At 38.0% G+C, this 25,852-nt stretch overlaps 2 long non-coding RNA genes across 2 annotated transcripts; both read right to left on the minus strand.

The window, feature by feature from the left end:
* Positions 1-2,228: 2,228 nt before the first annotated feature.
* Positions 2,229-2,892, minus strand: LOC148928431 (uncharacterized). Its single transcript, XR_016137789.1, has 2 exons — positions 2,583-2,892; positions 2,229-2,446 (listed from the first exon to the last, which is right to left on the minus strand). It is a non-coding gene; the product is annotated as an uncharacterized LOC148928431 (long non-coding RNA).
* A 4,007-nt stretch (positions 2,893-6,899) lies between these two features.
* On the minus strand, positions 6,900-9,331 carry LOC125193646 (uncharacterized). The gene is made up of 3 exons (XR_007171604.2): positions 9,173-9,331; positions 8,144-8,264; positions 6,900-7,130 (listed from the first exon to the last, which is right to left on the minus strand). It is a non-coding gene; the product is annotated as an uncharacterized LOC125193646 (long non-coding RNA).
* Between the last annotated feature and the right edge of the window lie 16,521 nt (positions 9,332-25,852).

Consider the following 25,852-nt stretch of genomic DNA (forward strand, 5'->3'; position numbering starts at 1 on the left):
AAGACTCTATATCGGAAGATTGAAGACTTCATTCCTAGATTCATTCCACAGGAGTTCTTAGTATCCATCTCTTATGTCTTTCATTGAATTCTTTATTTCAAACATGGTATTTTTGAGGAACATGAGTAGCTAAACATTTCTTGTAGAATTCTTGGTGATGATACATTGATTCCATAGTTTTTATCGAATTAATTTTGTTCTTACCTTGCTCTTGTAGTTATTTGATTATTCTTGGGTTTCTTCATTTCAATTGCTTGATCACCACTTGATTGTGTAGGATTAATTAGATTAATCGGGAGATGAAATAATTAATCTGGAAATAAGAATAATTCACACCTTAATGCAATAAAACTCGGGAGATGAGTCAAGTTTTTGGCGCTGTTGCCGGGGACAATTTTGTGTCGTTAGAGCTTAATATCGTGATAATAATTGAGATTATTAGTCTAGATTTTATTTGCTTTATTTTTATTTTTATTTTTGAGTTCTCTAATCTTGGTGTTTCTTTTCTCAGGTTGTATGCGCACTCGTTCTAAAGGTCCACCTTTAGAACCCATCGATCCCGAGTCACTAGTCCGAAACCCGACCTTTTAGGGCTAGGGTTGAACTTTTATCTCTAATAATTTGTCCACATTTGATCCGGCACAGGTTTCAAAAAATGTGATAGAAAGTAGGTTGAAATTAATATTGGAATGTAGGTCCACTACCAAAAATAGTAAAAGTGAAAGGTGACAAATTTTTAGGGATAAATAATTGTCAGGTTTTCAGATACGGGGGAATAGCCCATATCCATTTTATTGTTTTTTCTCATTCTCTTTTACTTTATCATTTATGGGCTCCACCATCCATTAAACAATTTCAACTACTTTTTTTTTTTCATTCTCTTTTACTTTACCAACTGCACATTAAAATTTATGTCAACTCTGAATAACCTATTTCAACGGGACATAGACTCTAATTCATTCGTTTTATTAAGTTTTGAATTATTTTATTAGTTATATATTGATTACTCCCTCCGTCCCATAATAGATGTCTCACTTTCATTATTAATTTGTCCCAATAAAGATGTCACATTTCCATTTTTTGTAAAAGTTCTCACTCACATTATTATACAAATTATATTTTCTCTCTTCACTTAACACACAAAACAAAACCTCAAGTGTGACATCTTTTATGGGACGGAGGGAATACTATTTTATACCAAATCATTAGTACATTATAGTGACAGCTTAAATTTCAAGAATATATTTGTTAATTGATCCGGTTTAAACCAAAATTGTATGCATGTCCTAGGGATTATTATTTTTGTTGGGCTTCAACATGGTATTGAAAAAGGTATGTTCACTGCATTAGGCAGTTACAAAGTGTCATTCTTTCTAAAATTTCTCTAAGTCCACCCAATTTTTATGACAATTGAGACTTAAACGGAATATCACATGTATGTTGAAATTGTCAAAACATATCAGGAGAGAAGATTGCAGAATAATTGAGGAGAATAATTGATTGACTAGGATTGATTCAATTACACATTGTCCTAGAATAGATTGATTACGATTGATTGTATTTTCCATAGATAATTAGAGCAGGTTTATCCGGGCCTGAGACTCAGAAAAATATTATCACAGTCTCGAGTACCTTTCCGACCCTTTGAAGCCTGCAAAACACAAATAACCAGCAATATGTCAGATATTGAATTTGACACCCCTCACAAAAAACAACCAACTCATAACCGCTAGGCGATGCCGACAGGCGAGGTGCGCCTGGTAGAAAAGCTCAACGGGGACAATTATCCCCTATGGGCAAAACTGATGAGACGGGCCATTCGGGGGTAAGGTCTGGCATCTCACATATCTGGAGTTACAGACCCTCCCCAAACAACCGACCAAAGTTACAATTTATGGAAGCAACGAGACGATTGTTGTTTCAATTGGATCATAAACAACATCGATAGCAGCCTCGTCAATGAAGTCTCCCAGTACGAAACAACCTACGACTTATGGGAAAGTCTGGCAGCAACGTACGGAAGCGGCGCAGATCAATTCCAAATTTCAGACCTGCCCAGACAAGCTTACAGTATGAAACAAGGAAATCTGTCACCGGAGAACTTATGGCAAAAACTTCAAGATTTATGGATCTCTATTGATACTCGAGATCCAAACCCGATGAACACTCCGTCCAACATCGAAAAGTACAATTAAAATACTCAGAGAGACACAGATTGTATCAGTTCGTATGGGCATTAGATGATAGATATGATAAAATCAAAAGGGAGATCCTAAATATGAATCTAATAACAACAGCCAGAAAAGCTTACAGACTGGTAGACGAGAGTCTGTAAATGAAAAATTGCTGAATACAGAACCCCATGAGTCTGGAATCGTAGTAGGTCTTGCCGTGTTCGACAGAAATCGAACACCCAACGCACAAAATCACCAGCCACCGAGGAACCCTAATTACCGAAAGGAGGAAGACAAGAGCAAGTTGGTGTGCAGCCACTGCGGAGGTAAAAAGCATACAGAAGACATATGGTTTCACATTCACGGGTTCCCGGAGTGGTGGGAGGATATGAAGAAGGAGAGGCAAACCCGTAAGTCCAGCCGAAATAGTGGAGACGAAAGGGCTTCAGTCGCTGTTGCCATCGACCACGCCACCTACATCGAAAAATCGGTGAGCGGCAGCGGCGGAGGTAGCAGCGAGGGGCAAGCAGAGGAGAAGCCGACCATTGCATCTGTCTCCATGGTGAAAACGTGGTGAGAAGGTACAGTATCTCCGGTTAGGAACGCCATTGACGGCGGAAGACGGATGAAGAAGGCGCCTAGGGTTCCCACAAGCAAAGGTGAGACGGTGGGGATTTTACAAATTAGGGCAAAAATTGCCCTAAATACTCGCAATTCATCGAAACCCAAACCTACCCCACTAATAACCAAAAATCCACCAGCCCTAAATCCCGACCCCCTCACATAATACACCCCACATTTCCCATAAATTCCCCACTGACCCCCATACCACATCAGTGTCCCAAATACATACCCCATAATTCTGCATTATTGCAGACTGGCCCCCACATCGCCAAAACCTTGCAAATTAACCCCCAGCCTTCCGAAAATGTTATATCCCAGGCATCTATCCCTTGTAAAAACTCCTTCGACGCCATGACATGTTCCTCTACATCCACATCAGGCCCGAAAGACCCCCATTGGATCTTTGACTGTGGAGCAACAGGTACAATATCATTTGAAGCCTCAGATTTTTTATCTATCTCCACTTCTAGAAAATCCTCTGTCCAAACTGCCAGTGGGGACCTAGCATGAGTTATGGTGGCAGGCACGATAAATATCTCGCTCACTCTATGTCTATCTAATTGCCTTTATGTTCCGTCATTGTCCCACAAACTTTTATCTATTAGTCATGTGACTAAGGAGCTTAACTGTAAATTAAATTGCTAATGCAACCTCAATTTTTGCATGTTGCATGATATCAAGACGGGGACGATAGTTGGGTGTGGCACTGAGCGACGCAGAATGTATTATGTGTACGAGAGCCCAAAAGAGTGCTGTGATGATGCTGACTCCCGGACCGACAGACATGCAGGCTTGGATGTGGCATCATTAGTTAGGGCACCCATCCCTGGGATATTTTCACCTACTTTTTCCTGAATTAGTTACTTCTATGAACTCTTTCAATTGTGATACTTGTGTATTGGCCAAAAACCATAGATATTCTTTCAAGTTGAACAATACTCAAATGAAATCTCCTTTTATTTTAGTACATTCTGTTGTGTGGGGTCCTGCCACTATCCCTGGGGGACAAGATTTTCGGTACTTTGTGCTTTTTGTTGATGATTACTCTCGCATGACTTGGATCTATTTTTAAAAAAATAAAGCTGAAGTTTTTGATAAGTTCATTGATTTCTATAACCTTATTCAAATTTAGTATAATCACAGCATCCAAATCCTTATGTCCGACAATGGAGGGGGGGGGGAGGGAATTTGTCAATAATAAAATGTAAGCCTTTTTCAGGACAAAGGGATTAGTCAATCAAACTTCATGTGCATACGCTCGGTGCAAAATGGGGTAGCGGAGAGGAAAAACCGTTATATACTTGAAATTACCCAAGCCCTCTTAATTGAATCCAGAATACTAAAATCTTTTTGGCATGAAGCTATAGCCACCGCTGTATACCTTAGAAACTGCTTATCCACTAGAACCCTTAACTTCAAAACTCCTTTAGATATTTTTTCAAACCACTTCGAAATCCCCTCATCCTTATCTCTTGAACCAGGGTGTTTGGCTGTTCAGCCTTTGTTCAAATCCCAAAGCACGAGCGTTCCAAATTTGACATGTGTGCCCTTAAGTGTGTCTTTCTTTGCTATGGAAAAAATCAGAAAGTCTACATATGCTATGACCCGACAACTCGGCGGATGCACACCACCATGAATTGTGACTTTGTGGAGGGAGAATACTTCTACAGCCAATCTAGTAGTCAGATTGAGACTCAACCTTTAGACAAGAGTCCAAACGATGACCTCCTAGATTGGCTATTGGATATCAGCCCACAGGAAAACCACTTAGGGGGAGAACCACATCCAAGGGGAAACCAGACAGGGGAGAGAGTCCCAGCCAATCCCTGTCACAGACGTTGGTTGAAGTGGACTGGCGAGTAGTATGATATGTATGTGTGCAGGTGCAGATCAAATAAGTCCAGAGGATTTACTCAATCGCTAGGCCTAGCTAATCTTAAAACTATCTGAAAGTGTCGTTGGGATACTCTCAATCACTATCAAAACCTTAACCCATTTACTATTGGCTAGTACATGGTAGTAAGGATCGATCCCACTGAGATGGAGGTGTAAGCAAGTGTTCAGAGGATTTGGAAGGGGTTGGCTGCTGCCACGCAACTCATGGGTTAAGACTTGTTAAACTACTAGACTTATAGTAATTTAAAGGTAACTAACCTATCTATTAGACCTAGGGAACAGGAAAAGTACGTACGCGTGCATGACTAACGGAAATGAAATTTAACTAAAGAAATTCAATCACTAAACTACTAGGTCAGGTAACCAGAGTTCTGAAAACAGCTAAACAATACGTAAACATGCAGTGGGGACCATTTTCCCGAATTAGCTATGACGACAGAAAAGCTGCAGAAAGTAAACACGGCTACTGCCAGATCCGATTTCTTACTAACTTCTACCTTCATCTTCTTCAACGAGCTGAGTAAACAGAAACGTAAACAGAGCATCAAGCATGTGAAAATAGAGCAAACTTAAATCTGACTTCAAACATTACGATTAAGCACAAAATTACTAGATCTAAACTACTAGGCCGAGCAAAATAAGCAGACAATAGTAAACATCCATAACCATGCAAAATTCAGAACATTACGTCTCAGATTCACAACTCGGATCAACAATTCAACTCAGATCAACAAAAACCAACTCCGATACGTTAGATCCACACTCCTCAATTCAGATTCAACCGATTCAACTACAAATCAACTCCGAACAACCCGATCTAAACTCCAAATCAAATATCAATTGCGAAAAGCATCCAAATCAGTAAATTCCAATAATCAAACATTAGAATTAGTTGAAATGAAAACAACAACTTCCATAACTACTAAATTAAAGGTTCAACACAGAAATATCAAGTATTGATCTTCTAAAACGATGAAGTCTCAGCTCAAAATCATAGAAAATAACCAATTGTATCTTCTCCTTTCGTAAGGACGGTGTTACACCACGGAAACTAACTAGACCACCGCGAACTCCCAGAATTTACCCCATAGAAGCTAAGTGCGCAGAGAAATATGTGGAGTGAAGAGGAAGTGAGCTAAGACCGAAAAATGAATGTGTGAGCTTAATGAATTATGCCTCTCTTCATGTTGTGTCTCTATTTATAGTTGAGGCTCGGACTTCTAGGGTACTCTCTATTTATAGTTGAGGCTCGGACTTCATGTTGTGTCTCTATTTATAGTTGAGGCCCACAGCTCAAAAGATGTTTTTCTACTCATAGCTGCTCCCGCCTAGAGATGTCAAATGAGTCGGGCCGACCCAGCCCAGGCCCAGTATGGTCTAGCCCAGGCCCGGCCAATCAATGAAATGAAGCGGGCCTAGGCTGGGCCGAGTAGATGAAACGGGCTCCAATTGGGCCTTTTTACAAAACCAGGACCGGCCCGTGCCCAGGCCCACACAAAGCCCGACCCAGGCCCAGGACCGGCCCGAGCCCAGAACCAGCCCAGGCCCGGCCCAGCCCAACATAATCTAACTTATTTACTTAGTTTTATTGTACTACTATATTTTTAGTTCTTTCCATGGACTTATTTAAGCATAACATAATAACATACTAATATCATATTCATATCTACTATATTAATATACCAATATCATATCCATATCTACTATATTAATTTACTATTAGACGTATGGTTAATATTTGTTGTATATGTTAAAGATATCTACAGATTTATTAATAACACTATGCAAAAATATTCAATTAATCAATTATTACTCAACTTAAATCAAAACTTATACTAATAAATTTGATTTTCATAATTATAGAGAATAGTTACTGACTATCTTCTTTTTAGATATAGAGGATCCTAGAATTGATTGTGGTATAATTGTTCTGATATGTATAATAAAAAGATTAGTTGTTAATAATTTATTTCTACCAAATATAGTTCCATAAATATAGTGATTGATTAGTTATCTATATTTATGAAAATTGTAATATGTATGTATATATAAATTATGCCTAAGTGGAGTAGTATATATGTATATGAGTCTACAATGAAGATTAGATATTATTTCATTCACATCCATCTCTATTAATATATTGTTAGATGTGTAACACCCCCTACTCGGCGTCGGCAGGCCGAATAGGTAATGTCACCCGTCAAGTATAGCAAATTCAAAATTTTCATTTTGAAAACCATTCAAAACCAAATACTTAAATGATTATTTAATATTTACATTTACAGCGGAAATAACTTAGTACAGAATTTAGTGCTAACATGCCACAACTAACGATTCGAAAGATCTATCTCTAATAGAGCTAAGTGATCCACCAAAGATGCAGCGCTGAGACAGAAATGAACAAATATCGACTGGTACTCTTCAATACCAACTAACCTGTAGCACAATCAACACTTAAGCCAAAATTCTCTTCAAGTAATAATCATACAACTAAAAAAATTCTAAAATTGTTTTATTTACCAATTATCACCACCTCTATCATATTATTTTCATTTTATTAATTTCTAACATAATTTAAGCAGTATTTCCCCAATAACTATCCATGCCCAGAAACCAACAATGAGTAAGATCAATCCCAGAACATATGATCAACAGTCATCATCCTCTATCTCATGGGATTTATGGAATTTACCAGATTTATAATTATATATCACTTCGTAAACCAACAGGGTAGAATACAAAGTAAAATGCGTATCACAAATTATTATTTCACACACAAACACATATAGATCACAAACATTTTCACATAATCAAACACATATTGCCCCATTAAGTGCTTAGTGACAGACTAGGGTACACTAACCAGATCAGAAAAAAAATCAGAATCAGAATATCAGAATCAGATGCAAAAGCGGATTTTGTCCTCGAGAGGACTCCACACAGACCACCCATTTAGGGTGTAGACAGATAATCAGATATCAGATATCAGACAGATCAGAACGATCCTCACTTCGATCGTCCAGAAGATGAGTGATCTCAGATTATGCAGCGCTGCAGTCCTATGACACGCCAATTGTACCCACAGAATACACTCAAGCACGGGGCATAAACACAGTCAAATATACTTATTTTTGTATCAATACTTATATCCAACATAACACAAGACAAATCAGACCTCATCACATGTAATCATATTTGTATACATCTCATCATCATATATCATTTATCATATTCACCTTAATGCTCATTTCCACATTTATCTACAGTCACAATCATATTCTTCCATTTGCATATTATATTACCAAATCATTCAATCATCATATTCTCATATTTTGCTTCATAAGTCTTCTATCACATAATTACTCATAATTTACCAAGATAATATGTCATATAATAAGCACATTAAAGCACATAAGAGAATTAGGCCATTTAAGTGCTGAGCATGCTACCTGTCAGGCTTATGAGCATAATCCATTTGACCACCTTTACGTTCCAGTCACTTCACACCCTTTTCTCTTCCAATCCTTATCCCATCATTTTACCACCGTCCATAATCCTCCGCCTTATATTCTACTCATAAGCAACTCATATTAATTACATTCAATCTGTATGTTATCATTTGTAATATAAATTCACTATTTATCCATTTTCTCTCATTAAAACTTTCAAATAGAAACACCAAATATTCTTTTGCTATTCACAAGATACTATTTATGGGTTAATTTCATAAATTCCCTAATTATACCAAAAGACTCCAATTAATTCCCAGATTAATCACACACCTTATGTACATTATGATTTCAAGCACATATCAAATTCATATTCACACCACTATTCACAGAATGTATACACTTATGTACTAATTTCTAAAAATTACTAATCTTGCTTCGAAAGTTCTCAATAAGATACTTCAATATCTCTACTTAAACTATACCCTCATGATCAAAACTGCTAACTAAATTCGCTAATCTTATCAACCTAGTTTCCTCTTAATTTTGATCATTATGCTAAATAATAGCATCTCGACTCTAATCATCGCTTAAAAAAAACTCCATTGTTAAGCTTAATTCATCCCAATATTGACATATGTTAATTGTATTTAGAAATATGATTAACCAAAATCCTAAACTAGTAAGTTAGGCCTACTGACAAAATTTCAGAAGTATACTAAATCATCATAATAATTTTTAATAAAATCACTTTAGGCTTATTTTCCAATCTAGTGTCCAATTCTAAACAAATCCTAACCAATTATGGTGTCGATCACTACAGCCAGGAAGAACAAGTGAACCATTCTTCCATTTCCAACATAAAAACCTACTAAATCACCACCAACAAACCTCTATTGACCAATAGAATCAAAGGTTGAATTCATCTCCTATCTTAATCCCAAAAATCGCATATATACAATTCACAATTCCTAAGGTTTCATTAATTTATATGCTTCAGGAGTAAGCTAGGTCAATGTAATGTAATACCTTGATAAACCTGTCGATTGCATGAGTGATTCAACCGATCCGCAGATAAACTTGACAATTCGAGAAAAATTAGTTATGGAGGTTCAAGATAATGGAAGCTGTGGTTTATTTTGAGGGAGAAAAAAAAATATCGAGAGAGAGTGAGGGAGAGAAAGTTGCATTTGGTATTTTTAAAAAGTCTTATATTAACAAATGGTAAAAACCTATGACATGTGGCACTCTTTCATCACTTAAGAATTACTCAATTTCTCTAGACTAATCTAGATTAAGGTTTCAAGTTGAAGCTTATTTTCTCCTCATTACACGCCACTTTGATTGAGAAGAGGATAGTTAAATTATTTCATATACAATTCTTTAGTTATAGGCATCTAATTCAATATGTACCCAACATCTATTTAATTTCTTCTACTCTTCAATGTTACCTTTGTATTAATCCCAATACTAAATTTCCTCGTACACAAACAAAACTCAATATAATATTTCAAAATCTCAATTCTCATAACATTATAAACTTACAATAATTATGAATTTTATTTTATTTTTTACTTTTTTCTTCAAATTTTTCAATTGAAATAACAAATTCCGTCTAGGGTCGGTCACTTTTGGGATGTTACAACCACTATTTTCAATAGCGAATTATTCGGCAAGAGTCTTGATTCTCCAGTTTCCTAATCGGAAAATCAATTTCCGACTAAGGGCTTTTTTTTTTGGGTGTTACAAGATGCATGCTTATTTTATATTTGTTAGATAATCATAAATTTTATTAATGATATTATGCAAAAATAATCAATTAATTTAATTAGTCAACCTATTAAAACTTATAACAAGTTTGATTTCCATAATTACATTTGATTTGCATAATTATAAATATTAATGGTTAATTGATTTGCATAATTATAGATTTTAGTAGATAATTGATTTCTCTCAATTCAAAATCGTTCCATAATTATAATATGTTATGATAACTAATTTTATGGAATTATATTACATTTATGCGTTTGGAATATATTAAATTGAAGCATAATCTTGATTAAACTATGTATTTTTTATATAGATTAATTAATGTTAAGTGTGCACAATGAAAATTTTGACTTGGCCCAGCGCAGGCCCGGCCCGGCCCGGCCCAGCTCGGCCCACTTACCAACTGGGCCCGGGCTCAGACTGGGCCCATTATTTAGATCAAATCCCAGGCCCAGCCCGGACCGCCACCGACATGGGCCTGGCCCGGGCTGGGCTTAAAAGTCGCTGGGCCAGGCCGGCCCGGCCCAGTTAACACCTCTACTCCCGCCTTTGCTCCTGTAATCCCCTGGGTCCGGTTGCAAGCTGACTTCTTCACTCCATTTTCTTCGGTTTCCTCTGCCTTGTAGATTTTTCATCCGTTCCCTTGGCCTAGTAGATTCTCTACCCACCTAAACTTTTAAACGTGTGTTAGTTCATTAAAATCACATAATTTAACCCCATAACCGATGCATGAAATGAGCCTTATCATTGGTCCAACAGAGGAAGTTAGCAGCACCGCCGGGCCGTCAAGCCCTGTGATACAGAACGAACAGCAAGGTGACGTCGTCCAACCATTATCCCCTTCTTTGATTCCTGAGGTAAACAGTTCAGATTTTCATAAAACCTTCACAACAGACTTATATTGATAGGAACAATAATGAAGAATGTGGAACAAGTGGAAGAAATGAGGTTACTGGAGAACCATATGAATTACCTCCCAGGAGTACAAGAGGGATCTCTCCTCGAAGTTAATTTATTATAGATAAATAGCTTTCTGAGGATGATATAGGTTAGTAGCTGCGTGGTTATTACTGTGGTTAAAGGTCCAAAGTTAAATCTCACCAACACTCAAAATGGAGTAGGCATAAGAATTGCAAAGTTTTAATTTATCTTTTTGTGTGGTTTTCAGAAATTTACGAAGTTTGATACTCACTAGATTGGAAAGGGAGAAAGGCAAAATATGCAGTATCAAATATTGCTCAAGGTCATCTATCATAAATGGCTCTGCCATTCGAAGCTGCCCTATATGAGGAGGAAAAAATCCCACTATCATTTGAAGAGGCTAGAAAGCACAAACATTGGAGAGAAGCCAAAAAGGAGATTGATGCCCTTGTAAAAAATGGCACATGGGAGAAACGCACATTGCGCAAAGGAAAGAAGCCAGTTGGATGTCGATGGATATTCACAATAAAAAGAAGAGCAGATGGTTCAATCGAGAGATACAAGGCGTGACTTGTGGCGAAAGGATACACGCAAGTGTATGGAGTTGATTATGAAGAAACATTCTCCCCAGTTGCTAAGATGGAAATTGTGCGAGCCCTACTATATGTAGCAGTGTGCAAAGATTGGCCTCTACACCAGTTCGATGTCACAAATGCATTACTCCATGGAGATTTGGAAAGCAATAAGGAGGTTTACATAGAAGTTCCCCTAGGATTCTCGGAAGAGTATGGAGAAGGAGAAATCTATCGACTACGGAAGACATTGTATGGGTTAAAGCAGTCTCCGCAAATTTGGTTCAGAAGATTTTGCTAGGCAATGACTAAATATGGATTCAAGCAAAGCCATTCTGACCACATACTCTTCACAAAAAGGAGAGACAACAAGGTAACATGTCTGATTATTTACGTTGATGACATGATTATTACTGGAGACGATGTGAAAGAAATTCAGAGTTTGAAGGAGAACTTGTTCAAATTCATCTAGGAGCACTGAAATACTTCTTGGGAATAGAAGTGTTGAGATCCAAACACGGAATATTCCTAAGACAAAGGAAGTACGTACTAGACTTGCTGGCAGAAACTGGTCTCCTTGAATGCAAACCTGCAGACACTCCAATGATTCCCAACCATGGCCTGAAACTGGAAGAAGGAGTCGATCTCGCAGAGAGGGAAAGATATCTACAACTTGTTGCAAAACTTATCTATCTTTCACACACCAGACCCGACATCTCATATGCAGTGGGCATAGTGAGTCAGTTCATGCATCGACCTCAAGCTAATCATATGGAGGCCGCTTTGAGGATTGTATGATACCTGAAGGGTACTGTAGGCTATGGAGTATTCCTAGCAAAGAGATAAGACTTAGAGGTCGATGGATACACCGATGCTGACTGGTCGAGCAATCCAGTGGATAGGAAATCAACGGGAGGATACTTCACCTTTATCGGGGGCAACCTAGTTACTTGGAGGAGTAAGAAACAAAAGGTTGTAGCTCTGTCAAGCGCTGAAGCTTAGTTCCAAGGAATGAAAAGCAGACTCATGGAAATCCTATGGCTAAGAAGATTGCTCAAACAAATTGGCTTTCCAATTACTCAGAAGAGCCAATTGTTCTGCGACAACAAGGCGGCCATTAGTATTTCGGAAAATCTAGTGCAACAAGACAAAACGAAGCACGTGGAGGTTGATCGGCACTTTATCAAAGAAAAGCTTGAAGGAGGCATCATTGAATTCCCCTTTGTCCGATCTGAGGAACAACTCGCGGATATACTAATCAAAGCAGTTCACCCAAAGGTCTTCAAAGAAATGCTAGGCAAGTTAAGCATCGAGATTACATTGCTCAACTTGAAGGGGAGTGTAAAAACATATTAAGAGGAGAGAACATTGCAGAATAATGAGGAGAATAATTGATTGACTAAGATTGATTCAATTACATATTGTCCTAGAATAGATTGATTACAATTGATTGTATTTTTCATAGATAGGAAAATTCACACCCATATATTGAGGTGCTAAATTACATTGCGAATTATCAAAAAGAAATATAAAACATCTTCTACTCCCAAAGCTCTCTCAACTATGCATTACTGATACGATCATGGAAGCCGTGCGTCAAGGATTTCAACTACAGTTGGATTCAACTGGAAATCGTCCTATTTAGATGACATCCGAAAGCTATGAAACTACCACCATTGTCTTTGTCTTGGAAACAGCTTCGCGTGGGTATCTTGCACATCCCAATCGGAGTCCGAATGAGGGAGTTATGGCGGTTTTACGGAAGTCGCGCAGAGAAGGCCGGGAGCTTCGGGAAAAACGCCCGACCGGGCGTTTCGCTTGTGAAAATCACCCAGGGACAGGGAAAACGCCCGGGCCGGGCATTTTGGCATGTGAAAAACGCCCGACCGGGCGATTATGCCGATTTTTTAGATTTTGTGGGCCAACTTTCTATTTTTGGACCCATAGTATAAATACCTCTTGATGTCATTTCTTTTCTTTAGGTTTTTGCTGAATTATATGCTTGAGAGCTTTGTTTCCTCTTGGAGAGGGTTTCTATCCAATTCCTAGATTTAGGTTGCTTGAATTCATCAATTGCTAGTTCAAGCATGGATCAAGTAGAGGAATGCTTTGAGGTTTGTGGTTCCCTTGAAGATCTAGCCATGGATGCATGTTAGTATGTTGTAAGTGTCTTAGCTTGCCTCATCAATGACTATGTATCACAATTTTCACTCTATCCAATGTTACTTCTTGTTTTGATCATCTTAGTTTCCTAAATTCTTGTTGGGTAGCCATTATTGATACAATAGAAAATCTACTTCACAAAAATATTAGATCAATCACCTACAAATTGGGTAAATCCTTGGGAAATGGATCACAAAAATGATGTGGATCCATGTATTTTGTGATCCATTTCCCAAGGATTTACCCAATTTGTAGGTGATTGATCTAATATTTTTGTGAAGTAGATTTTCTATTGTATCAATAATGGCAACCCAACAAGAATTTAGGAAACTAAGATGATCAAAACAAGAAGTAACATTGGATAGAGTGGAAATTGTGATACATAGTCATTGATGAGGCAAGCTAAGACACTTACAACATACTAACATGCATCCATGGCTAGATCTTCAAGGGAACTACAAACCTCAAAGCATACCTCTACTTGATCCATGCTTGAACTAGAAATTGATGGATTCAAGCAACCTAAATCTAGGAATTGGATAGAAACCCTCTCCAAGAGGAAACAAAGCTCTCAAGCATATAATTCAGCAAAAACCTAAAGAAAAGAAATGACATGAAGAGGTATTTATACTATGGGTCCAAAAATAGAAAGTTGGCCCACAAAATCTAAAAAATCGGCATAATCGCCCGGTCGGGCGTTTTTCACATGCCAAAATGCCCGGCCCGGGCGTTTTCCCTGTCACCGGGCGATTTTCACAAGCGAAACGCCCGGTCGGGCGTTTTTCCGAAGCTCCCGGCCTTCTTTGCGCGACTTCCGTAAAACCGCCATAACTCCCTCATTTGGACTCCGATTGGGATGTGCAAGATACCCACGCGAAGCTGTTTCTAAGACGAAGACAATGGTGGTAGTTTTATAGCTCTCCGATGTCATCACAATAGGACGATTTCCAGTTGAATCCAATTGTAGTTGAATTCCTTCACGCACGGCTTCCATGATCGTATCATCCTCCCCTTCTTGGAAAGGATTTGTCCTCAAATCCGAGCCGTCTCTATTCATTGCCTCATCGGGAATCCCTCTAGCTTTGTTGGACCATTGGCTTTTCTTCTCTTTCATCATTGGGCCCCAATCAACCCATGGCTCACGCCAAAATGAAGACCCTTGACGTCTAGCACTCGTGGTCATATCATCCTCCCCTCCTTGGAAATGATTTTTCCTCAAATCCGGATTTCATACACCTATGGAATGGAAAAAGAGCAAATCAAATATGAAAGTATGATGAAAAGGATTAAGACCACTAACGGCTCTAAGAGACAATAATACACCAAAGACGTTGTGTGGGCCTCCAGAATCATGTTCCCTCAAGCTCAAGGCCAAGTGACAATAAACATGAGAGCACGAATTAATGATTCCTTTCATGTCCAAATCCCTCCCATAAGAAATCAAGACAAAATCATCAAGATACCCTTCATAACAAAACTCAAACAACCTCACAATATAGGTATAAGATATATGTGCAAATAAACATAGGCATTCCTTCACAATGTAGTCCCAAACAAAGCCATTAGATATAAAGTTCTTCACAAATAGACCATAAAACATCCCAACTCCATTGAATAGTTTGATGGACATGCAATAAAAACAATCAACATGCCAAAACACAAATGCCCCAAGCACCTTGTTTCTATTTGGTTCGATCATCCTCATACAAATGATGCCCAAATCCTTGAACATCTTCACAAAAGATTTGGCATTCTCAACAAGACTAGGCATATACAAGAAAGGGTCCTCATAGTGTGTATATTCAAAGGTAACCGAATAAGGTTTATTCACAAGATTCATATTCTCAAGGTTAAACAACAAAAGACCATAAGGAACCATTGATACATCATTCTTGCTCAAATGAGAGCTACTCCACAAATTGACAAGCCCATATTTAACACATAGAGTAGGTTCATCACAACACACATCAAGTTTGCAAGAAGGATTATCATTTAACAAACAAAGTTCATCAATATGGATTTCATCCCATTGCCCCATCAATTTCAAGAGATTATCAAACATAAGGGAGCAATGTGTCCATAAACCTTCATGCACGACATGGAGACAAGACACAACACCACGCATATGATACTTGTAAAAAACTACATCAAGTATCATGAGAAATGTTTCCAAATTAGCCCCACACAATTGCTCTAGCAATTTTAAAACAAATACCACAAACATGAGAACGATGCAATTTTATGCCATTAGTCACAACATCATCCTCAAGAGACATATGAGTGAAAAAATCCTTCACAAAACGGCCATAGAATACTCCAATCCCATTGAAGGGTTTAACCACTTTGCAATGAAGACATAGCAAACACCAAGTTCTAAAGTCATTATCCATGTTACTCTTCTTGGTCTTAGTATCCTCATCCACATACACATGAAGCTCAAAATTACCAACAAATGAAAGTTTAGGCATCTTAGCATGGAAGGAAGTCACTCCAACATTCAAGGTAGAAGCCACAAGAGAAATGCCATGTCTCTCAATGCTTGATTTTACCAAGAAAGGATCAATATATGGTGCAAAGGTAGATTTAGCATTCAAAGTTTCAAGCTCATGAGACCACTTTTTACACAAGACATCAATAACAAATTTATCAACACAAAGGGGTTTCTCTAATATAATCTCATTCAATGAAACATCACAAGAAGATAAGGATAGTGCACTTGAACCTAGGGCAAGGAGTTCATCCACTTGCCCTCGTTCCTCTTGTTCCTTCTCCGGGTGAGTAGTTTCCAAGCCATGTACAACATGATGCCTCACTTCCATGCCTTCAATTAAATTTCCTACAAATTAATGAACACAAAAAGACATAGAAGAAGTGTTAGTGGGTAAGGGTTTAGTTTCCTCACCAAGGGCAAGAGGCAAAGGATCATTTGGTGCCCACCCAAGGTTGACCTTAGAATCTAATAAGCACCCTTTACTCACTTGTGCTTGTGGTTTTTCTCTCATTTGATACTTTTCTTTTCTCTCACCCCCACCACTCTCTCTTGACTTTTGCACCTCACACTCTTGGCTTTTTAGACTCACATTCACTCTCAAGCCTTTTCTCTCTCTCTCGTTCTTTTTTTCTACTAATTTGGATTAAGCTCTTCGAAGAGGAGACATTTCCATATACATCAAGAGACTTATGTGATAAATGGAAAGAAGAGGGTGTAGCCAAATTACTTGATGAGTTACCTCTTTGGTTTGTGTCAACACCACCATGTGGGTAGGTAGGCCTCAATCGAGCTCTATATGAGACTTCTTCTTCAATTGGCCTCTCAAACCCCTTATGGCTAACTTGATCTCTCACCCTCCTAGAATACCACTCTCCATGAGACTTGGGAGCTCTTTTCCCACTATATCCTCTATCAAGCCTATCTCCATGGTACCTTGATTCATAGTCACCTTTAAAACGGCCACGGGCACCATTTCTTCCCCTAAACCGATCATTCTCCATGTGATTGACTCTATTTATATCATTCCCCCTTTGCCATCCCTCATACACCACTTCTTCCATCATCTCCTCCGGGGCAACATTAGGTAGATTGTTACCCCTAGAAGTAGGAGTCCTAGATGTGCGGCCTCCCTTCAAGGTGTTGAACTCCTCAAATAAAGTGTTTTGGGTGGCAAGCATGCGGGCTTCGGATTCTTTTGATTGAGCAATGGATTCTTTTGCTCGCACATCCATTTGGATCATCATCTCTTGTTTGAATTCCTTCATCATGCGGGCCATCATGCTCACAAGGTCCCCATCGGGTATAGGGTGAGTCATGCTTGTTTCCTCCCCTTCCGCACTTGTCCCCACCATTTTGTTGGACCGGGTGCGAGGAGGCATAGAGTAAGTACCTACAAATCAAACAAACACTAGGAACTAGTCCTAGAGGTTAGTAATAAAAGAAAGTAGAATTTAAGAAGATGAACTCAACCTTGATGTCCCAAACCCCCCTCAAATCACTCCCCAATAACTCTCGACAAAGGCTTAGAATATTTTGAGAAAGGTGGATTCACTCACACTCACAAATCCAATTCCAAGATTTAAGTGCTTGAGGTGGATCAATCAAGGTATACTCCTTGGTCAACAAAATCAAGAAGACAAAGCCATAAACACATATTAGCAAGATGCAAGTCAAAGAAAAAAAAACAAACAAACAAGGGGTGACACTTTTGCTGAAATTTGGCTGATCTTTATGATTTTTTTTGGTATTGATTCCCGTGCCCAATTTGGATGAATTTTGGTGGATAGATTCCCAAACAAGTCTAGATCAAGGAAAAAATGGCCATATATAGTAAGATTTGATGATTGGATATGTTTTGTATAGTTTTTCCCAACTATGCCAAAACAGGGCAATGATGTTAATCTCCACGGTTAAGTAGGCAAACTAAGGAATTTTTTGATGAAATGTTTCAGGTACGTAGGTCACATAACATAGATCGTACATACCAAATTTCAGCTTAATCTAAGCACAATTGATCAATCCGATCATCCCAACAAAACAGAGCAAAAACAAAAGACAAAAGGAAAAATAACCCAACCCAAAGCAACAATAGATCAAACACCTAGTGGGTACTAGGCTCTAGATACCAAATGATGTGGATCCATGTATTTTGTGATCCATTTCTGAAGGATTTACCCAATTTGTAGGTGATTGATCTAATATTTTTGTGAAGTAGATTTTCTATTGTATCAATAATGGCAACCCAACAAGAATTTAGGAAACTAAGATGATCAAAACAAGAAGTAACATTGGATAGAGTGGAAATTGTGATACATAGTCATTGATGAGGCAAGCTAAGACACTTACAACATACTAACATGCATCCATGGCTAGATCTTCAAGGGAACCACAAACCTCAAAGCATACCTCTACTTGATCCATGCTTGAACTAGCAATTGATGGAAATCCCATGCTTGAACTAGCAATTGATGGATTCAAGCAACCTAAATCTAGGAATTGGATAGAAACCCTCTCCAAGAGGAAACAAAGTTCTCAAGCATATAATTCAGCAAAAACCTAAAGAAAAGAAATGACATGAAGAGGTATTTATACTATGGGTCCAAAAATAGAAAGTTGGCCCACAAAATCTAAAAAATCGGCATAATCGCCCGGTCGGGCGTTTTTCACATGCCAAAATGCCCGGCCCGGGCGTTTTCCCTGTCCCCGGGCGATTTTCACAAGCGAAACGCCCGGTCGGGCGTTTTTCCCGAAGCTCCCGGCCTTCTCTGCGCGACTTCCGTAAAACCGCCATAACTCCCTCATTCGGACTCCGATTAGGATGTGCAAGATACCCACGCGAAGCTGTTTCCAAGACGAAGACAATGGTGGTAGTTTCATAGCTTTCGGATGTCATCTCAATAGGACGATTTCCAGTTGAATCCAACTGTAGTTGAAATCCTTGACGCACGGCTTCCATGATCGTATCAATTACTCTATGAATCTCGCCTCTCGTTATCATCGTTAAGAGAAATCATACTTTTTCGATTATTGAATAACCTAAGTAGTATTATGATTATCGTTAACTGACTAGAGATCCCCTACTGTACACAGAAATACAACCATAACACAATAAAATGCAGGTATTTCATCTTTTATTTTGTCTATTTTTCTTTTCTTTTTAATTGTTTTGTCTGCATAAATAGCACAACCGCTGTTGTGCAAAGTATTATCACCATTAAGAGAAATCATACTTTTTTTCCCAATCGTTAAGTGTTAATTAGTGACCGAATTATCTTCCCTATACCTAGGTCACTCTTGTTAATATTCCATAAATCATACCACACCTTAACTATTCATGTATCACGTCAATTTTTTAAACTCATACTCCATTTTGGGACGTTCCAGCTAAGTTAATTAGTGAATTAGAAAATCAGTGAATTAGAGTTCTCAGAGAATAAATTGATATTAGAAATAGTAATAATTATTATATATGAATGATAATTTTCTTTATAAGGTTGATGGTGATAAGGTTGAATGTGATGAAATTAAGGATTTATAAAGTTTATAAACCAAGATTTTGATAATCGTTTGAAGCTAATGAAAGGGGTAAATTAACTAAAATGATTATGAATAATTTTAAAGGATCAAGCACTATAATTAGTGAGTTTCAGAAATATAGATGAGTGAATAAAGAAAGAAATTAGAATTGAATTGTGGATTGATAGAAGGGCAAAATTGTCTTCACACGAAAACAACCAAATTTCTTCATAGATATTTATGGGAACGTTTTTTTGTAAGCATGGTGATGTTTAAGATTCTTAATATGTCTTAGTAGAAAATTCTAGATTAACTGGATTGATTCAAATGGGTGCCATTTGGCACTATATTATTTAAAATAAAGAGAATAAATGGAAAAGCTAAAGGGAATGAGATTTTTATCTCAATCCTTCCACAACCTACGGGAACCTTCTACTCACAATTTCACTTTGCAAAACACACACAGCATTCTTCCTACACTCACGCGCACAAATTCCTCCGCCGGCAAAGGCGCTTCCGGCAACCACCATCCTCCGACCACCGCCTTCTCTGTCTTCTCTCTCTGTGTCTCAATCTCTCTCCCGTTGTGCGAAAACAAGGACATCCTCCATCCTTCTCTGCGTCACAGCTGCCCGGCTGTTCCGGCGCCGTTGTAGTTTCGACGATTTTATTGCCATTGTTCCCTTGCTTTGTGTATTAGGAGATAACAAGGACATGGAGAAGGAGAAGGAGAAGGAGAAGGAATAAAGTTATTTGTATGTCAAAGGTGTCTGGCATTTTTGAGATTAGGTGGTCAGACTAGCTGCGCAAGTTGGGTCACTAACCAAAGTTTTGCGTTTGAGTAATTCTTTTGGATTTGCTTAGTTGTAGCATGTATAGGAAGTGTAATATAATTGGAACATTTTAGTTATTTCATACACTTCTGGTAAATTCCTATATTTTGTAAATAGTTATCCAGGTTGTATCTATATATATAGACGTTATATAGCCGTTTGTCAATTTCTGATCTCTAGTGGACCTCTCAGTAGGATTCGAACCCAGACGAAGTTCTGACCATCTATCAGAGAAAAAAGAACGAACCGATCTTGTAGGATTCCTAAAAAATTCATGGATTTCTTCCGGAAGCAGATGATTAATCATCTGCTACTCACGTTCCGTGAATAGCCGGGACATTGAGGAATATCCAGAAAGGCATTTCGGGAATCGGTCTGATTCTATCGTTCCTGCCCCTTCCAACGGGTTTCGAAGAGAAAATCCTTTATTGGACCCAAACTACCAAGTAAATGAAAATAATTTATCTATAAGCAGATAAGGATTTCCTAGTAATTAGATATTTGTACCAAAATGTGACATCACTTATTCGATAATTAAATTAGTCGGGTAAGGGGTGTCACAGTCCAAATGTGAAAAAACGTGCAAAACACCCGACCGGGCGTTTTCAGTGTCTCATTTCGCCTGGCCGCGCGTTCGCTTGACTCGCCCTCACTTAGTAAATTGGCCGACTTTAGTAAATTGGCCATAACTCTCTCCACCAGACTCCGATTGTGGTGTGCAAGATACTCACGCGAACTTCTTTCGAAGATGAAGATATTGGAGGTCTTTGATGAGCATTTGGACGTCTATTCAATAGGCTGATTACTCTTAGAATTGAGCTACGGCTGAAACGTTTGACGTATGGCTCACATGATTATATGAACTAACTTCCTAGGTCGCTTCTTGATCACATAAGCCAGCAATGCACCTTAACTCCATGCATACTAATTTGCTATGATCGACCATATTGTATAACAATTGAGTTGTTGTTCTATTTGTCTAGTATTTATAGAGAATGAAAACTTCTTTGATAAGCTTGTTGGACTATACTCTCTCCGTCCGCGAATAGGAGTCCCGGTTCACTTTTACCATAAATAGTAATAGGATTGCACATTCTACTCACATATAATTTAATATAAATACATACAAGTGGAACCCCTATTCCACTAAGAAATGGGACTCCTAATGACGAACGAAGGGAGTAACATTGCAGTTTTTTTGTCTAGTAAAAACTTATTTGATAAGCTTGTCGGACAATACACTGCAACTTTTTTGTTTAACAAATTTATAAAAACAGCTTACTTTTTCCTTTTACTTCTAATATATTGATTTAATACTCCATTCTTCCACGGAAAATAGGACACATTAATGACACGGGTATTAATGTGGAATTGATAAAGTAAGAGAAAAGGAAAAAAAAAGTAAGAGAGAAGTAGTGTTAGTGGAATGTGAAGTCCATATTATTAGTATAAGAGAGAAGAAAAAAATGTAAGAGGGAAGTAATATTAGTGGAATATGAGGTCCATATTATTAGTAAGAGAGAAGGGAAAAAAGTAAGAGAAAAGTTGTTGAAAACTTTCCTTTTCAAAATGTGCTCTATTTTTCGTGGACAACCAAAAATGGCAAATGTACTCTATTTTTCGTGGACGGAGGGAGTATTAGTTAGGAGTTGTTTGATTAGTTAGTAGTAGAAAGAAAATGATAAATATCTTGAGCCAGTATAATTCATTTGTGTTTGGTTTGAAAAATATGGCCCGTTGAAATTACCATGGCCCGTCTCTAACCGCGTGTAAAATTACCATAGACTAGTTAATATTGTTGAACACTGATAAGGCTAATTTCATGCATCGGTTATATAGTGAAAAGCATTACATTTTGCTGGGTCTAACACGGTTTCTAAGCCAGGTGTGTGACAGAATCGCTAGATCCAGGAGATGCTGAAGGAAATAGTCTAGCGAAGAAATGAAGTAGAAGTGAGTAGAATCTAAGGAAAAGAAGGCTTGAAGAAGGGAGTCAATAGCTGAGGGCAACAAAGTCTATCTATACCTCGCTGGGCCCCACTTCAACGCCTATAAATAGAGGAGCATGCAACACACAAGATATCACTCCTTTTCGTTCACTCTTAGCTCACACACAACACACACTTGGGAAATGGGAGTTCTGGGGTAGTTTTAGGTTTCAAAGGGTTAATTCTTCAGAGAGATTCCGTCGAAACACCGTCCGCGTGAGGGCGAAGATACAATCGATTTACTTTCAGTTCTTTTGCACTCTATTTCGTTCGAACTTCACTTTTGGAAGTCGATTTAGCTGTTAATGTTACTGATTATCTATGCACTTTTTAGTTTTCGTTATAATTGTGTTATTTCGTGTTGATCTACGTTGATCCTGCTGTTGAGAGTTTTTATTTCGGCAAGTTGCATGTTGATCTCTGTTTTTGTTACTTTGGTGCTCGATCTGAGAATTTGGCTGTAGATCGGTGGTGTTATTGTTGATCGGAGGTTGTTGGTTAAATCTGAAGTTATGAAATGTTTCTTTTGGCTGGAGTTTGTGTCGAATGCTTGGATCCGGAGTGGATTTAGCGTCCGAGGTTGGATATGAACAGGGGAAGTCAAGTTATGCAGGGATTTTGAGTTTCCTGTTTGCTTTCTGTTTTGCTTCGTCTAGCATTCGTAGATCTGTTTAGTTCTTAATTTTTCTTCATTAAAAATTGTTTAAATCCAGTCTGCTCTGTTCCGATTTCGCTCATGCTGTTTTCTTCTGAGTTTTTACGCAAATTGGTTGGAGAAGATGATGTCGCTGTTAGTTAGTACCTTAATTAGTTGTTTTTCCAGCATTTCGTCCGTACTCTGCTTTTTCAGTTATGGTCCCCACCATCAGTTTATTTCCCAGATCTAGGTAATAAGGGTAGTTTCTCAGATCTAGTGATTGTTCGGTTTAGTTTTCATGCATGCTTTTGTTGTTTCTCCTAGATATAGCTGCTAGCGTAGCAGTTTAAAATCCCAAGTTTAAGTCTAATTTCCTCAACCCAAAAAAATGCGTGGCAGCAGCCAACCCAAAAACAATCCCCAAATCCTTGAGCATGATTATTACGCATCCATCTCTGTGGGATGGATCCCTACTTCCCTGTGCTAGGTTTAGTAAAGTGGTTGAGGGTTTTTGAAGGAGTGCTCTGTGTGTCCGACGACCAGGATTTTCCGACGACCAACGAGTTCCTAGACCGTGTGATCTAGCGGATTTGCTGGACGTAGGAACCTGCTATTTCTTTCTGTGCACACAGTGACCACCCACACACTAGTTGTGTATGTCTCTTCAAACACTAAACCCTTAACTTATCTGCAAAATTTGGTCTGGTAGTTACTGTTTGGTCCATATTGTCACACCCTATGACATATCATCTTTTAATAATAAACTCCCAACTTTGTGAACAATTGACCCACGTTAATCAAAACATCATTGATATCTTATCCAGAAAAATAGTGGTCTATGAGCCAAAACTTAATGTATATAAATTTCCACCTTTAATTCCACGTCACATAACAATCAAGCATATTCTTTAACCAGCACATATAATCAGACACGATATTCAACATACATCATAATTGATTTCATATCCATATGCATATGCCTAGTGGCAGACGCAGGATTTCGACTCTAGGGGGACCAAATTATCATTAACCATTGCAGATATTATTTAATATTTACCTCACCGCAAGTAGTTGTGGCATCAGTGGTATGAAAGTTGTGAGATTTATAGTACATCATAGTAAATGATAAATAATAAAAGGGTGATGACAATATCTAGAAATACATATGATCATTGTCGTTAAGAGTAACATCGAGATTGTTATGAATAAATATAATATTAACTAAGTAATATGGATGTATTGCTTTTTATAATAATAAAATTTTTTAAAATGATTTATCTTGAATAACACTAGTAATAAATACAATAACTATTAGGAGAATAACTATTGCAAAGTATGCAATTTGGAATTAACAGCATGAAAAGTGTTAACAAAAATTTTCATCGCAAAGTGTATCTATTTGAAAAAAATGAAGTGTTAACAAAATAAATAAATGTGTAAAAATGGTACTCTTATATAGGACTGACAATTTTTGACACGACACGATAATCCGACATGAATCCGCACAAAATTATTAGATTAGGGTCAAGTCTTATTGGGTCCGTATCCTTATCGGGTTGACCCATTAAGAACCTGATAATTTCGGGTTGGGTTCGGGTCGGATACGGGTATCCCATTAAGAAATAATATTACTATTTTTATTATTTTTAAAAATATATATATTACTTTAATTTTTTAATTTCTTATCAAACGAATTTTAATTGTGTAAAATAGGTTAAAAATTATGTTTAATCGTGTAATATTAGGTTTTAATCGTGTAATATCAGGTTCGGGTCATTATCGTATCGTGTCAACCCATATTATATCGTGTCAATAACGGGTTCGCGTCGGGTGCAGGTCGTGTTCGGATTTGAAGGTAGCAGGTCGGGTTTGTGTTCAGATTTACGGTTTCGTTAACAGGTCGGTTTCTGGTTAGGCCTTATTGGGTTGGGTCATTATCAGGTTAACCCGATAATGACCCAATCTGCACGATTTGCCAGCCCTAATCCTATATGCATGAACTAAATTGTGCATGAATTACGCATAAGGCTCAAACTCAAATCTCTCCAACAAAAGTGAATTACGCCCTTCATAGGGCTCTGATGTACCGGAAAGGGTTATTGGGTCTCGGGTTGTGTTCAACTGATCAGGAGGTGACTCCTATCCTAGTCGTGTCGCTGGATCGAAGACCTAAAAACCTGGTATCAATAAATTTCCTCAACCCACTTCTACTGGTTAGTATAATGAGAGTAAGCGTCGAATCCCACGAGGAACGATGGTTGCAGCTTTAAACTGTGGTGATACTCTAGAATGGTTGGTTAGCTACCATGCTTGAGTTGAGATTCTACCTAGACGAAAGCTAAAATTGGACTTAGACTCTACTAACTGGTGTGGTTATCTAATATCTGGGTGAGGTGGACATGTGAGAGAGAAAAGATATTCTATTGGAGTGCATGTGAAAAGTAGAAGTTCACTAAAAGTGGTTAAACAAAAGATGGGGTGAATATCCTAACGAACTGGCTGACGCGCTGACAGATCTGTAGAAAATCTGTAAAAAGTGGAAGGACAAAAGCAAAAGGTGGCTGAAAAGTAAAGTGGTCCTAGAAAAGGTGGATTGTGATGTTGTCTTCTTCAACAAGTATGCATAAAATTCAGATGAACACAAACTCCATGGATAAACTCAGATTTACAGCTTCACACATCAGATCCATAATTTAAAAGACTTAAACTCGAAGATTAACAGCTAATAAAGTAGATTTATCTTACTGACTAACATGCAAGGTGACGACGGCAACGTAAGTGAAAAACTCATGCATTAAACCTTATATCGTAACAAAGA

This window comes from Salvia hispanica, chromosome 4, assembly GCF_029641045.1.
Source record: "Salvia hispanica isolate PSC_SH4W2 chromosome 4, Shi_PSC_v1, whole genome shotgun sequence".
In the NCBI taxonomy this organism is placed as follows: domain Eukaryota; kingdom Viridiplantae; phylum Streptophyta; class Magnoliopsida; order Lamiales; family Lamiaceae; genus Salvia; species Salvia hispanica.